We start from the raw sequence: 12,694 nt of genomic DNA, 5'->3' as shown, positions 1-12,694 counted from the left end.
TCCTGTGCTGCGTTTACTGGCTGCACACTCAGATTGTTTCTGCCCAACATTTTAAATATCCAGTAGGCCCTCCGTATCCACAGTTAAATCTGCAGGTGCAGAAACCGTGGGTGCTAAACCCGTGGATATGGAGGGCCAGCTCTCTTCATTGTACTACACCGTTTTGTATCAGCGACTTGAGCATCCGTGGCGTCTGGTATTCAAGGGACTCCTGGAACCAGTCCCCCCACAGATAACGGGCAATGACTGTATCACTTGACATTTTCTCCTCATACCACATTTATAAATCTCTGTATAACTCATCCTTATTAAACCTGATCCTAATGAACAGAAAATAAAAAGAAAGTAACATTTTCATAGAATGATAGCTCATCCAGATAAACTATTCTGAAATTCCTATCCGTATGTACACCATTGTTTTTAACCTCATTCCAGCACACCAGCTCTTTCTTTATTGTTCTTTCTTTCTGTTTTCTCTCCCCCTCTGTCTTCTGCCTTAGGTTAAAAGAGAGGAGTTTCTTCCTTTAACTCATTTTCCTAGCAAGAGATTGTTTTGATAAAAGATACTGAAGCTCTAGAAAGGATGATGTTTCCTGCCACCAAGTGAAGGGAATTTTAAAATATGTAGCTGGTGCCCTGGGAAACTGCAGAAGGGAAGAAAGTGGTCATCTTGTGCTGCCATCGGCAAGCACAGAAGAGGGTAATGACACGTTATCCTCCTCCTGAGAGTTCAGTTTCTATAGAGGTTCCTTGGAGTGAAGATCAGAATGTTATCAGAGTTGGAATGTAGCTCAGACAGCACAGTAAAAAGGAAGTAGGAGCTAAATTTAGAAATTACATGAAATTTTCAAAAATAGATACATAGCTGAGAACACATAAAAGAGGCAATATGCATTTTTACTTCCTGAAAAAGCAATGAAAATGCTCAGTCCTCTGGAGTTATATAAAGATGGATTTGGTTTAGTTTAATTTCATGACCCATGCCACGTCGCCTCTCAGCTTTTCGTAGAAATCTCATCAGAATTTAAGGGGAAGAGCGTGTCTGGAGATACAATATCTGGTGAAATCTTCATGCACATCTATTTGGGTGTCTTAGAAAAGGTTTTAGTTAAGTTATGATCTTGGCATGTTTTGAAAACTCAACATTGAGGTGAATACAGTATAATAAGATTTAGGTTTACCTATGGAGAAAAAATACTGTATGTTAACAAAGTCAACATACTGCTCTTTGGAAAAACAACTTTAACTGTAAAATAATCACCAGTGGTCACTGTAATTTTTGTATAAAAAATGTATAACCCACAATTTAAACAAGAGTTTAAAATAGCATTTCCTTGACATATCAAACTGTTAGCGCTATTTAACATGTTGGTATATAGAAATTATTTTATATTTTATATTCCCCAAAGTTGAAACCCCTCAATGGGTTGGCTCACTGTACGTAAGAAAAGGGCTGTGTTGAGGATATTTCACCATAATTCCCATTGGGTCATATCTGAAATACATACTAAAGGCTGCTGCTCTATACTGAACCTTTAGTGTGTGTTTGTTACTGTGCTGCTTCATGTGTAGTGTTACATTTAAGCTTTACGACAGTGCTATGCTGAAGGTATCATTATCTCAATTTAGGGCTAAGAAAATTGAAGCTTAGAGAAGCCCCAAAGTAAGTAAATAGGAGCATGGGTGAAACCCAGCATTTGACTCCAAAACCACAGGCCCGTAGTAACTCACTGTGCTCCGCACCTTGTGATAATCACGACCACCCTTAACAACCCAAACCGTGTGGTACTGTTTGCTCTCTAACACACGCCCTGGCCCCTTTGGTTAGACTGGGGTGGTTTGGAACTCACAACACAAGTATTCACGGTTCAGTGTAACCACAGCTCTAGGACATAATTTAAGGGGATGGTGAGGGGAAAATGCTGGAAATCACAGGTGCACATTTTTCAGGGGATCCTGACCAGGAAGCTGAGAAAATGCCTGCTGGTGGGAGTCAGATTCAGTGTAATTCTCAGTTCCTCTTATGCAGAGTATATAAGCCTCATTGTCACACAAAAGAATGCAAGAATTAGCCAAACTCTGCAGGGGGTTGAGCGTGGAGGGTGGGGTGCAAAATCAGATTTCTTCAGGGCCAGGCAGGTAATATGAATCTGGTCAGTTTCTATTCTTTAACATAACTTAGTTCATTAGGTAGGTATGTAGGTAGGTAGGTAGTTTTGGCATTACAGGACATAGAATATTCTTCACTTCCATAAGGAATTATGCTCCGTCCCATGATTATTGACAATAGTGAGGGGCAGATAGGAGCTTACTTGTTATGGCCTCTTGTCTTGTTCTCAATTCTAGAGGTTGTCCGCTTTAAAAAGATTGTTTGTACTAGACCAAGCAGGTCCACAAACCATCAGCTCACTATTCCCTTGTTTCCCCAGCCCAAGTCTTCTCCAGACAGAGGTTGACCCTGAGTCCTAGTGTGCCTGAGACACTTGTGATTTACACCTCTTGGCCCAGCATCCCACCAGTTTAGCATTTGTTTCAGTTACTTATTTTTCAATGAAGCATTCTTGTTAATAGCTGCATTAAAATAAGCCAGGATGGATTTGGTAGACTTTCACTCTGTATTTCCAAATCCTGCCCATGCAGTTGAACAGATTTCTCACTTTAGCACTTGGTTAAGTCAGAAAGATATTCCAACTCTTCCAAATCCTTCCCAGATACAGTGTAACTGCACCTCTCTTTCAAAGACAGCATGTGGGCACTCACTGCTAATGTGGAATAAACGTGGACAGGAGTTACTAGGGACAGCCAATTCCTTCCAGTGTCTAGGGTGATAGACAAGGATATGTTGCTGCTGCCTTTATCACCCATTTGTTATTAGCCAGTCTTGCTGTGCTCTGGTCTGTAAGCTGTGAGGTCCACTAACACATCAAATCTTCAGTGGGCAAGGTCAGTGGAAGGTTGTTGGGTATTTGGGAAATGTATGTAGAAAATCAAGGTTGAGCAGTCTTGCCATGATGGTCTGCAAGCTTTTGTTTCAATGGTTTTATCATCTATTGTTTGGTCTAAATTTATTACTGTTTGTTTTATTGTTTGATAATGGTTTTATTTTGGAGTAAATTCTTTTGGCCACAATAAGCTTAAAAAAAAAAAACCCTGCAGATGTATATTTAACAACAAAAAAAAAATACTGAATTTTTGTTTCTTAAGAAAGTGAATGGTAATGTATAACTTGTACAAAACTGCTTGTGGATATTCAGCATCTGTCATTGTAGCCAAGGTTTTATCATCAACCATACAAAATTGAAAAGACACAGATCTGCTGAAAAAGTATCAGCAACTACTTCAAAAGTTAGCTATTACCTTCAGAAGATTGTGCCCAAAGATGACATTTCAGCAAGGGTAGCTGCAGAAATTACAATTTTATATTACTTCTGAAGTATGACTTTTTCACTTAGATCAAGTGACTTCCGTTCCAAGTTAATTTAGTTCATTTTGTATTCCAGTTTTTCTTCTGCAGGTACAAAAAAAAAAAAAGAAAGAAAGAAAGAATAGCTATTAATCTGTTAACTCCCTTAGCAGATGGAAATCTTTGCAAACAATTGATGGTTTAGCTTTCCCCTCTTTTAATTCATAGAATCAAGGTGAAGCTTTTGATAGCTCATTTTAATAAAGTGAAATATCTATCATTCTGAATACTGTAGTAAATGTTTTTACTTCTTTAAAAATGTTGAAAATAAAAATATTTTGTGGTAATGATATGTAGTGCTTGATAGTGCACAGTAACATGGTAGAACATGTATTAAATTAAGAAGCCTATGGAGCAGAAATGTTCTTGCAATTAGTTGTGACTCACACATAAATCATAATTGTGTTCAGACAAGCTTGATAATCTACCAATCTTGAATTTTGTCTCCTAGAAGTATCTGTGAAAGAATAATATTAAGAACTGGTAAATGAGATAGTTCCTATGAAAATATTTGAGTTGAAATATTTACAAATTTGCATTTGAAAAAATAATAAAGAATATCTTAACATTTAGCAGAATTTGTTTTGGACTTACCAGGTATTTTAGCCCCTGAAAGAGAGAATATTTTTCAGTTAAAAATATTAAGGTCTATAAAGAAGGACCCAATTGAAAATGTTAACAGTTTCACATTTATTAACCTAAAATAGCTAATGCAATTTTGAGGAATATTGCAGGCAATTTTATGAAATAGTTAAATATATAATATGTGCATATTGAAAAAAATACAGTCTTCTGAACAATGTCAGGGATATGATGTTAGAAACAGATATGGATAAGAACATAACTAAAATACATGGACATATCAAGAAAGATCCTGCTCTTTTATTTTCTTTATATAGATATATGAAAGTTTTATTTTTTAGGAAGAATTTTATGTTTAGAAACATTTTAATAATACCAGTATAATAAAACTGTTGTGTGTTGGTCAATAAATAATATTTCAAAGATATATATAGCATTAACTATCTTGAATAGTTCTTTTCATACTCAAAAGTGTCATATGTAGACTATAAACTATGTCATACTTGCACTAGAAAGTTACCAATTTCTCAACACTGGTCCAGGTAACCTTTTATAATTGATTCTTATCCATAATCTTTCTGAAATTTGGGTCCTTCCTCAAAGTGACAAATTATGGAACTTACTATTTACCTCCCCCCAAATACCTAGTGAGATGTGGGCTTTCTTCCTTCCCGTCCCTTCTTCCTGCTCAGATTCTAGATGTCTCATTACTCTTCTTCATAGGACAAGTAGGCATTATTGCTGTTGATTCTTTTTACATTCTTACTATTGGCAGTGTCCCTTGCCCTCTGAGTTAAAGAGATACTTAAACATGTGTTTTAAGAAGCTCATTTTCTTCTGCAAAGTTCTGAGATTGTGAACCTTTCACGTTCGGTTCTCCTGAACACAGTGTGTTCAGCTGCAGTGGTCAGGTTTCCCGGTGGATGTCCCAGAAGGGCTCTGTAACACCCTGACCTTCCTGGGTGCCTCTGGGCCTCCCTTCCATAAGGAACTTGGGGTTTTTTTTTTCTTTCTTTTCTTTTCTTTTCCTTTCTTTTTTTTCTTTTCTTTCTCTCTCTCCCTCCCTCCTTCTCTTCCTTCCTTCCGTCTTTTTTTTTTTTTCCCATGTTTGAAAGTCTACCAGGCTGAGCAGGGGAGTCTTCTTGATCTGTTTTTCCTGTTGTCAGACAAAATAAAATTCCAAACCAGCAGCAGCACACTCCTCTGGTTAATAAGATTGTAGGAGCACAGACATTGCAAAGGGCTAAAATGATTATGTTTTTTTCTGAGACATAATATCAGGAAATGAACCACATGCAAAATGTGGACTCAGAAATGAAGATGATGTGAATCTATAAAGGAGGCATTAGCCTATTATGCCAGAGTGGGGGCGAGTCAGTCAGTTAGTTGTTTTGCTTGCGTAAAAACAGTCCCTACTTGGTTGTTGGGTGTCTCAATCTCTAGTCAGTGTTTTTCAAAGTGTGACTCATGAGAACACCAGTCTTATCAGCTTATCTGGGGAGAAGTGCTGCCTTGGTCACCAGTTTGGAAAATACAGTAGTGTCTCCACCTGACCCTGCAGTTACGGATTCCTAGCACCGTTGTCTTATTAAAGGTTCTGAGTTCTGCAAAACAGACCGTCTATGTAACTTTTTATAAACATCATTCTCTACAGTTACCTGACTTTGGTTCTGGGATCCATTTTTCAGGTAAACAGCCATTAAAATCCCAATGGTCCTAATACTTTCAGAGAATATTTTGAAACTTAACACACTCTTTGGAACTGCTTGGTGTGTGTCGTGCCATGACACATCCCACTCTGACCTGCAGTGTCATTGACACTGATCATTATGACCTGGCCGACAGACACGAAAAGGAAAATGATCAGCAAAGGACTCAGTAGAAGGATGTTTACATGAAATTTATACTGGTACAGCCAAGAAAGAGATGGAGTTCTTTAAAAGAAAAAGAGAAAATACTCCTTCTTTATTATTTAAATGTTCTATCGAAGAAGGAACCGCAACATGTCGGAAGCAAATAGAACTTATAGTGAAGCAAAACCAAAAAGAGAAACTCATTTCCAGCAAATGTTTTTGGGAAAGGCAGTATGCCTTACAGTCATTGATTGCCTTGGTGAATGCCATAATAGAGATTAAAAATAAAACTCTTTTAACTGTAGAAGAGCAAATTTAATAATGAAAATAAATCCATTTGTAAAACCTTAAAATACAATAATGACAGTTTAATAAACTTATCTAATATCTTGCAATCTGGAACATTTTATTTAACACAACTTCTCTGCTTTATCAGTGTCTAGTGTATTGCTCTGACACATGGTAGATAAGTATTTGTTGAAATAATTAATATTTATTAATGGTAATTTTGAGATACCACAAGATTTCACAGTAATTATAATACTTGTTTTAGGTATTTTACTAACAACTGTTACAATTTTCCTAACCGGCTAAATAAAATAAACCATTTCCTCCATTTCACAGGTGAGGAAGCAGAGGTTCAGGAAGGTTGAGAGGCCAGCCTAAAGGCGCAGGGCTGGAATTGACAGTTATGATTGATGCCTGATTTGATCCCAAGCTATTGCTCAGAGTCTCCCTCTTTGCTATTATGAGATTCATTCCATTCAACCCTCCATATCAGCAGATACAACCAACTGACAATGGAAAATATTGGGGGAGAGCTCCAGAAAGTTCTCCAAAGCAAAACTTGAATTTGCTTTACCCTGGCAACTATTTACGTAGTATTTATACTGTATTAGGTACTATAAGTAATCTAGAGATGGTTTAAAGTATACGGGAGGATGTGCGTAGGTTATATGCAAATACTATGATATTTTATCCAAGGGGTCAAGAGGGACAGGGGTGTTCAGCAAAGGAGAATCAGTAGATCCCTGGCCCCGAAGGATCCACACACAGGATTTGTAATCTCCATCAGGGATTTTTCAGAAGGCAGTGTCATGGAGTAATTTGTAATTTTGCTGAGCCATGAGTTGAATCATAAGTGTGGAGAGGCTGTTCTGTGGGAATGAGTCACTCACTACGTGCACCCAGCTGACAGCAGCTCAGTGTGACTTTGCCATTCTTTGTCATTTATGCAGTAATGCCCATTTTAAAAAAATGCAGCAACAACTGTCACTCTGTGTATAATGCTCCTTAATGAAGGTCAGCTGTTCAAGTTGTGATGCAGTCAGAGAAGGTGAAGGAGTCTAAGAAATGATAGTTCTTGTCCAGGTTTTCTGTAGGAAATTTTAACGGGTGTTTGCAAATTTGAGGACTCATTGAGAGCCATCATCCAGGATGATCTCCAGAATGTTGTTTCACATTTGAGTAAATAAAGGTGAATGATTTGCCCAAGGTCACAAAATCTAGTAATTATGTTCACTGCATTCTACATTTTTCTGTGCTATTTTTCTTTTCTTTTGCTTTTTAAACAAGTAGCAGCTTTGGGTGTTAGGCTCTGCCTTTAAGTGTTTTATATCCATTCTGTCATTTAACCTTCTAAAATAAGTGCTGTTGTTACCCCCATTTAACAGATTAGCAAACAGAGGTTTAGAGATGTTAAGTAGCTTGCCCAAGGTCATGCCCAGCTAATGCTGGATGGTGGTGGGATTACAGCACAGCGATCTGATCCCAGGGTCCATCATTCTACTCTGTATTTCTTTTGAGAAGAAAACAGAAGAAGTCTGGGATTTTTTTTCCAGCCATAATTTAGACTTGAATGCTGAAATGGAAATAAGCACCAAAAAAAAAAAGAGAGACAGAGAGCGAGAAGATGTGAACTTCAGTTCAGGATTAAAACAGACTCAGCAGTTCAGACCCTTTCTAATTCAGAGGCCCTCTGTGTGTGCTGGGCATCCCTGCAAATCGAGCGGCCCTAATGAGCTGAATATTTGTGTCTAAGAGCTTCAACAAATGTGGAAATTACCATTTGGTTTTCTACTTCTGGAGTGTAGGAACCGGAATAGGTGTGACATTCCAGCCTAAAGCCACCCCAAGCTGTTAATGAGTTTTTGAAAATCCTTCCAAAGTGACTATAAGATCTTTTTTATTTCCTCTGAAGGCTTGGCCTTCTGTGGGCAGGGTAAGACTTGCTGTGGTGGGAATTCAGTTCTTCCTTCCCTTTGCTGAAGCAACCATGGAAATATCAACACATCGAAGATTTACCTGAATTTTATGACCACCGAATCACAAAAACAAGACGTTACCACATTGGCACATCCTGCGGTTTCCATGTGGTCTTTCCCTAGAATTCTGCCAGAGTTCCTAAGAGTAGCTACTTAGTTCTCACAATGTTCCCTCTAAGGTTTGCCACCAGCTTGCTAAGAATTCTGAAAGCTAGCATTCAGTATTAAGTATTTCCATCCAGTGTGTTCAGCTGTAACTTAAGATGAAATAGAATTGTATTTTCCATTTTGTTTATATGGTTAATTAACTCATACCTGTTTTGTTTTTCTGTGTACAGTGTTCAAAATAAAAAGGGTAGTCAGTTATAATTGTTATTTATATTATTAGAAATGACTTCTTTCCTTTTCATTGTAGTCCTTTCCATTAGTAATTGTTTAATTTCGCATAATTACTTGTGATTTTTACCACTTGTCAGTTGACATTTGGACAAATAGAAGAGTCTAATTTATCTTCCTACTCTAACATACTCAAAAATACTCTTTGTACATACAGAATATTTTTTACCAAAAAAAAAGAGGATTGCACATCCATTGAGGATATTTTTAAAGGCAGTTTTAAAATTCTGTGTGTATTTTGTAAAATGCTGTCACCTTTTTAAATTAGAAAACTTCAGATGGAAGCACTTACATAAATGCAAATTACAGATGATTATACTTGAATGTCATTTTACAAAACATCAAGGATGGAATTAGACAACAAAGCTTAGGAGGCAATAAAAGTGACTTCGGAATTCTGACCTGGATAAAGGCAAAGTGGTGATCTGTGTGCTTCTTGAGGTCAGTATATTTTCACAGATTGTGGAGGTGGACTTCTGAGTTAAGGTTCATCGCTGAGGTTAATATGATAGCTTTCACTGCGGAGGTTAATTTGAATTAAAGGTCAGCGTGAAACTTCCCCACTAGATGTCTTTTCTCTTTTCACAGTTGAGAGAGAATGCAGTGTTCTTTTGTCTCCTGAGCCTTTGTTCTTCTGTTCCTCCTCCTGGGAAGAGTCACACATGTTCACCTCCACCTGCCAGATAAATCCTGTCCTCTGACATCTCCTTTGACCTCTCCTTCCGTACCGCGTTGTACTCGCTCAGCCCCCGTGTAGCATTGCTCACGTACAGACTTGACCATGTTCTGCCCTGTGTTGTCAGGCACTGTTTGAAATAGTGAGGTCATGTTTCAATATATGATATATTGTGTGCTCCCAGAGGGACGGTGTTAAAACTCCTTCATGCTCCATGGATTGTAGATGTATTTCTTTACAGTCCTACAGTTTATGGCTAGATGAAACCTTCGGGAGATGGTTTGTTCCAATGGCATAATCTTACAGACCAGGAAAATGAAGTTCTAAAGAGGTAGAGTAGTTTCTCCTAAGGGTTATTGTGGCTAGGTGTTAGAGGTGAAGCCAGGACTAGAAATTAGATGTCCTGATTTCCAGTTTAATGTAATTCCCATTTTTCCTTCCTTGTAGCCTTCATCCAACAAATATTTATTGAGCATCAGTAGCACTCTGATAGACCCTGATACTGCAGTGTTCTGCCTGTCTTGGAACGTAATACTGTGATCAGGAGGAAGATACTAACAGGTATCACACAAATAGATGCACTCAAGCTACTGAGATGAATACTGTCAAGGATTATGTGGTTCCATGAAAGCAGGTGATAGAAGATTTCCTTGAGAAACCGACTTTGACTTGTAGGACTTGGCATTGTGTTTATATGCACCTTTTAAATGCAGTTAAATTAGACAAGTATGTGTTGTCTGCTCACTCTGTGCTGGGCCCAAAAAGAAATTAGAGTCAGTAAGCTACCACCCCTCCCCTCAATGTGTAGTTTAGAAGAAGAAATTAAGATGTAACTATTAACATTAAGCAAAATATAGAAGTCCTGTGGTTCGAAAGATGCGAAGATCGCCTTTTGGGGGAGAGGAAGAACAACAGGAACACCTTCCTGTAGGAGATGGCATGTGATACGGCCCCCGAACAAAAGCTAGAGAAGGTACAGAAAGAAATAGAGAAGGCATGCCAGAAGTACGAAAAAGCAGAGCTAGACCAAGATAGGAAATTAGAGGACTTTTCCAACAATAGACAGTAATCTCATTTTACAGGAGCGGGATTTTCAGTTACACAACCATTGAGAACATTGTCTATTTAAATGCCCTATACAACTGTTGAGAACATTTACCTGTTTAAATGCCCTTAGAGTCAACTGAAATTTAAGGACGGCAATGCAGATATGCCCTCTTGTTTCTACTTTTGGAGCACATAGTCCTGCACTTTGTTTGGTTGCTGTCTGTATGGACTGTCCCCCTACCCTCCCGTGGGAACTGCATCTGATTCTTTTATTGCTGTTACTTCCTAGTATCTCACGGGTCCAACACACATTTAACCGTAACAGTGAAAAGCGTCTGCTATGTTGAAGCTGTTTTCTCTGGCATAAGTTACCTTCTCCAGAAACAAAAATAGAACTCCTTCCAACTGACATGGCTGGCTGAGTGTAGTGAGTGTCAAATTCATTTTTTAAATACTACTTACACTAACCTATGTCACCATGTAGCTTTTACCTGATACAAAGAGAAGTCTCAACCATTTCTCCCTAAGAAGGGTATAATAGTTTGTCTAATGTTATTGTAGAAAAGTGCTGGAGAATTACTTAATCATCAGCATGTGCTAAGTGGCCAGTACAGCGTTCCAGGCTGTGTGTAGAACACAGTGTTATTTGGTCAATCTTCTTAAGGAAGTAAATGGAGAGGCAGATGAGTGGCAGCTGACCCCACTCAGGCACAGATAATACTTTATCTCTTATAGGGTTGCCAAGATTTAAAAATAGAAATATTTTATAGAAAAAAAATCTAGACTTTTGGCTTCCCTTGATAAGTCAGAAAATCTGGCAACACTGGGCCTGTATCCCAACAGCAACAATTAGTCGGAGCTAAATAGCAGCTGTTCTGTCTGATTAGGGCGTGTGTTTCTCAGTGTGCCGCAGTCCCCATCACTCCCTATTGCTTATATCCGGCCTGTTTTACTCATTTCTGTGTCTTCCTGGCCCTTAAAACGCACCCTACTTTGGAGTGACTGTTGCCTTTGTGGTCCTCTTCTCTTCAGTTTCCAAGAGCAATTTTATGGCCAGCCAGACAATTAATTACGATCACAACAACTAGCATCTATGCGATGCTTGATAATTTGCAGTGCTTCTCAAACTTCTGCATGTATCAGAATCATCCAGAGGGCACCTCAGACAGAGATGGCTGAGCTTCATTTCCAGAGTTTCTGAGGCAAAAGATTTGCAGTAGGATTGTAAGGTTTGCATTTTTATCAGATTCCTAGGTAGCCATGGGGACTGTAATTTAAGATTGTACCAAGGGTGATCATTGTCACATCTCAGGAAACAAAGTGTAGAACTTGTTCATATTCATTGAGCAAGGGCAGAAAGGCAGGGGTTGAAACTTGAAACTTTTTTTTTTCTTTTTGCTATGAAACATTTATTTCTGTTCTGCAGCATTAAGCATGAGTCAAACTAGTACAGAAAAATACTAAGAACATTAGGTAACTATTTCAGTATTTGCTTTTTATAATTCAGTTAAGACAATGAGCATTCAAGACAGCATTATTAACTCAAGGATGTAGCTGAGGGATACCCTGCAAAGTCATTTCAAGGGATCATCAGATATGTTGGACACCTTCTGTTCAAACCTTGGTTCAGGCGCTATCTGTGAAGACTGACTTTTTGTTCCTATTCATTGATCAGGGGCAGAAAGGCAGGGGTTGAAATGTGACATTAGGCATCCCTGTGAAGGCATGAGACGTGCCTGCCGGGCAGGGTGGACGAGGTCCAGACCCAGCGTTTTGTACTTGGAGGAGGCCCGGTTCAGCCGGCAGAAAGCAGAGCGGGTGAGCCCAGTAAGCACACTCTTTGGTATCGGCTCAGAGCAACAGGTGCTTCAGAGCCACGCAGAGCACAGTGTTGGGGATTCACTGGGGAGCCAGTGATACTGTTTTCCAAGGGTAAGTCTCAGTCTCCTGGGAACTTGACTGAGGTAGGCCCCCTGGAGTGAGACTCAGGCACAGGACTTCAGGCTGGTAAGATGGGTGGGGGCATAAGACAGGTTGCCTGGATAGGGACTAGGTTCAGAAAGCAACTGTCCAGGGCAGAGCTCACGCTTCTCGGTTACTAGATCTGACTGTCAGGGTCAGGGCAGAACTATCCAGAATTCTAGGTGGTTTCTTTAGTCCTGGCATGTTGGACTTCTTAAAACCTTATTTAAGTCAAGATTAGTCTAATGACTTGAGGCCCTTCCCTCTTATGGGATGAGAAGGAAGATAAAGACTGGGAACAAGACAGACCTAACATGGATTAAATTTATTAAAATTCTATCTGCTTAAAACTATTTAAGGAATAATTAGGTCATCATGTAATCATGATAGCCATTTGCTAACCTAGTTCAGAAGTTTGTATTTCTGTACAAAATCAAGACTGCTTTAATAA

General features: G+C 38.8%; 1 protein-coding gene across 3 annotated transcripts in view; it reads left to right on the top strand.

Moving 5' to 3' along the window:
- Positions 1-12,694, top strand: part of GNAQ (G protein subunit alpha q) — a 261,133-nt gene that overhangs the window by 173,655 nt on the left and 74,784 nt on the right. The gene's annotated exons all lie outside the window — the stretch shown is intronic.

The sequence above is a fragment of the Camelus ferus genome, chromosome 4 (assembly GCF_009834535.1).
Source record: "Camelus ferus isolate YT-003-E chromosome 4, BCGSAC_Cfer_1.0, whole genome shotgun sequence".
In the NCBI taxonomy this organism is placed as follows: domain Eukaryota; kingdom Metazoa; phylum Chordata; class Mammalia; order Artiodactyla; family Camelidae; genus Camelus; species Camelus ferus.
Note: the sequence above shows the minus strand (reverse complement) of the source record. Positions and strands in the feature narration are given on the sequence as shown.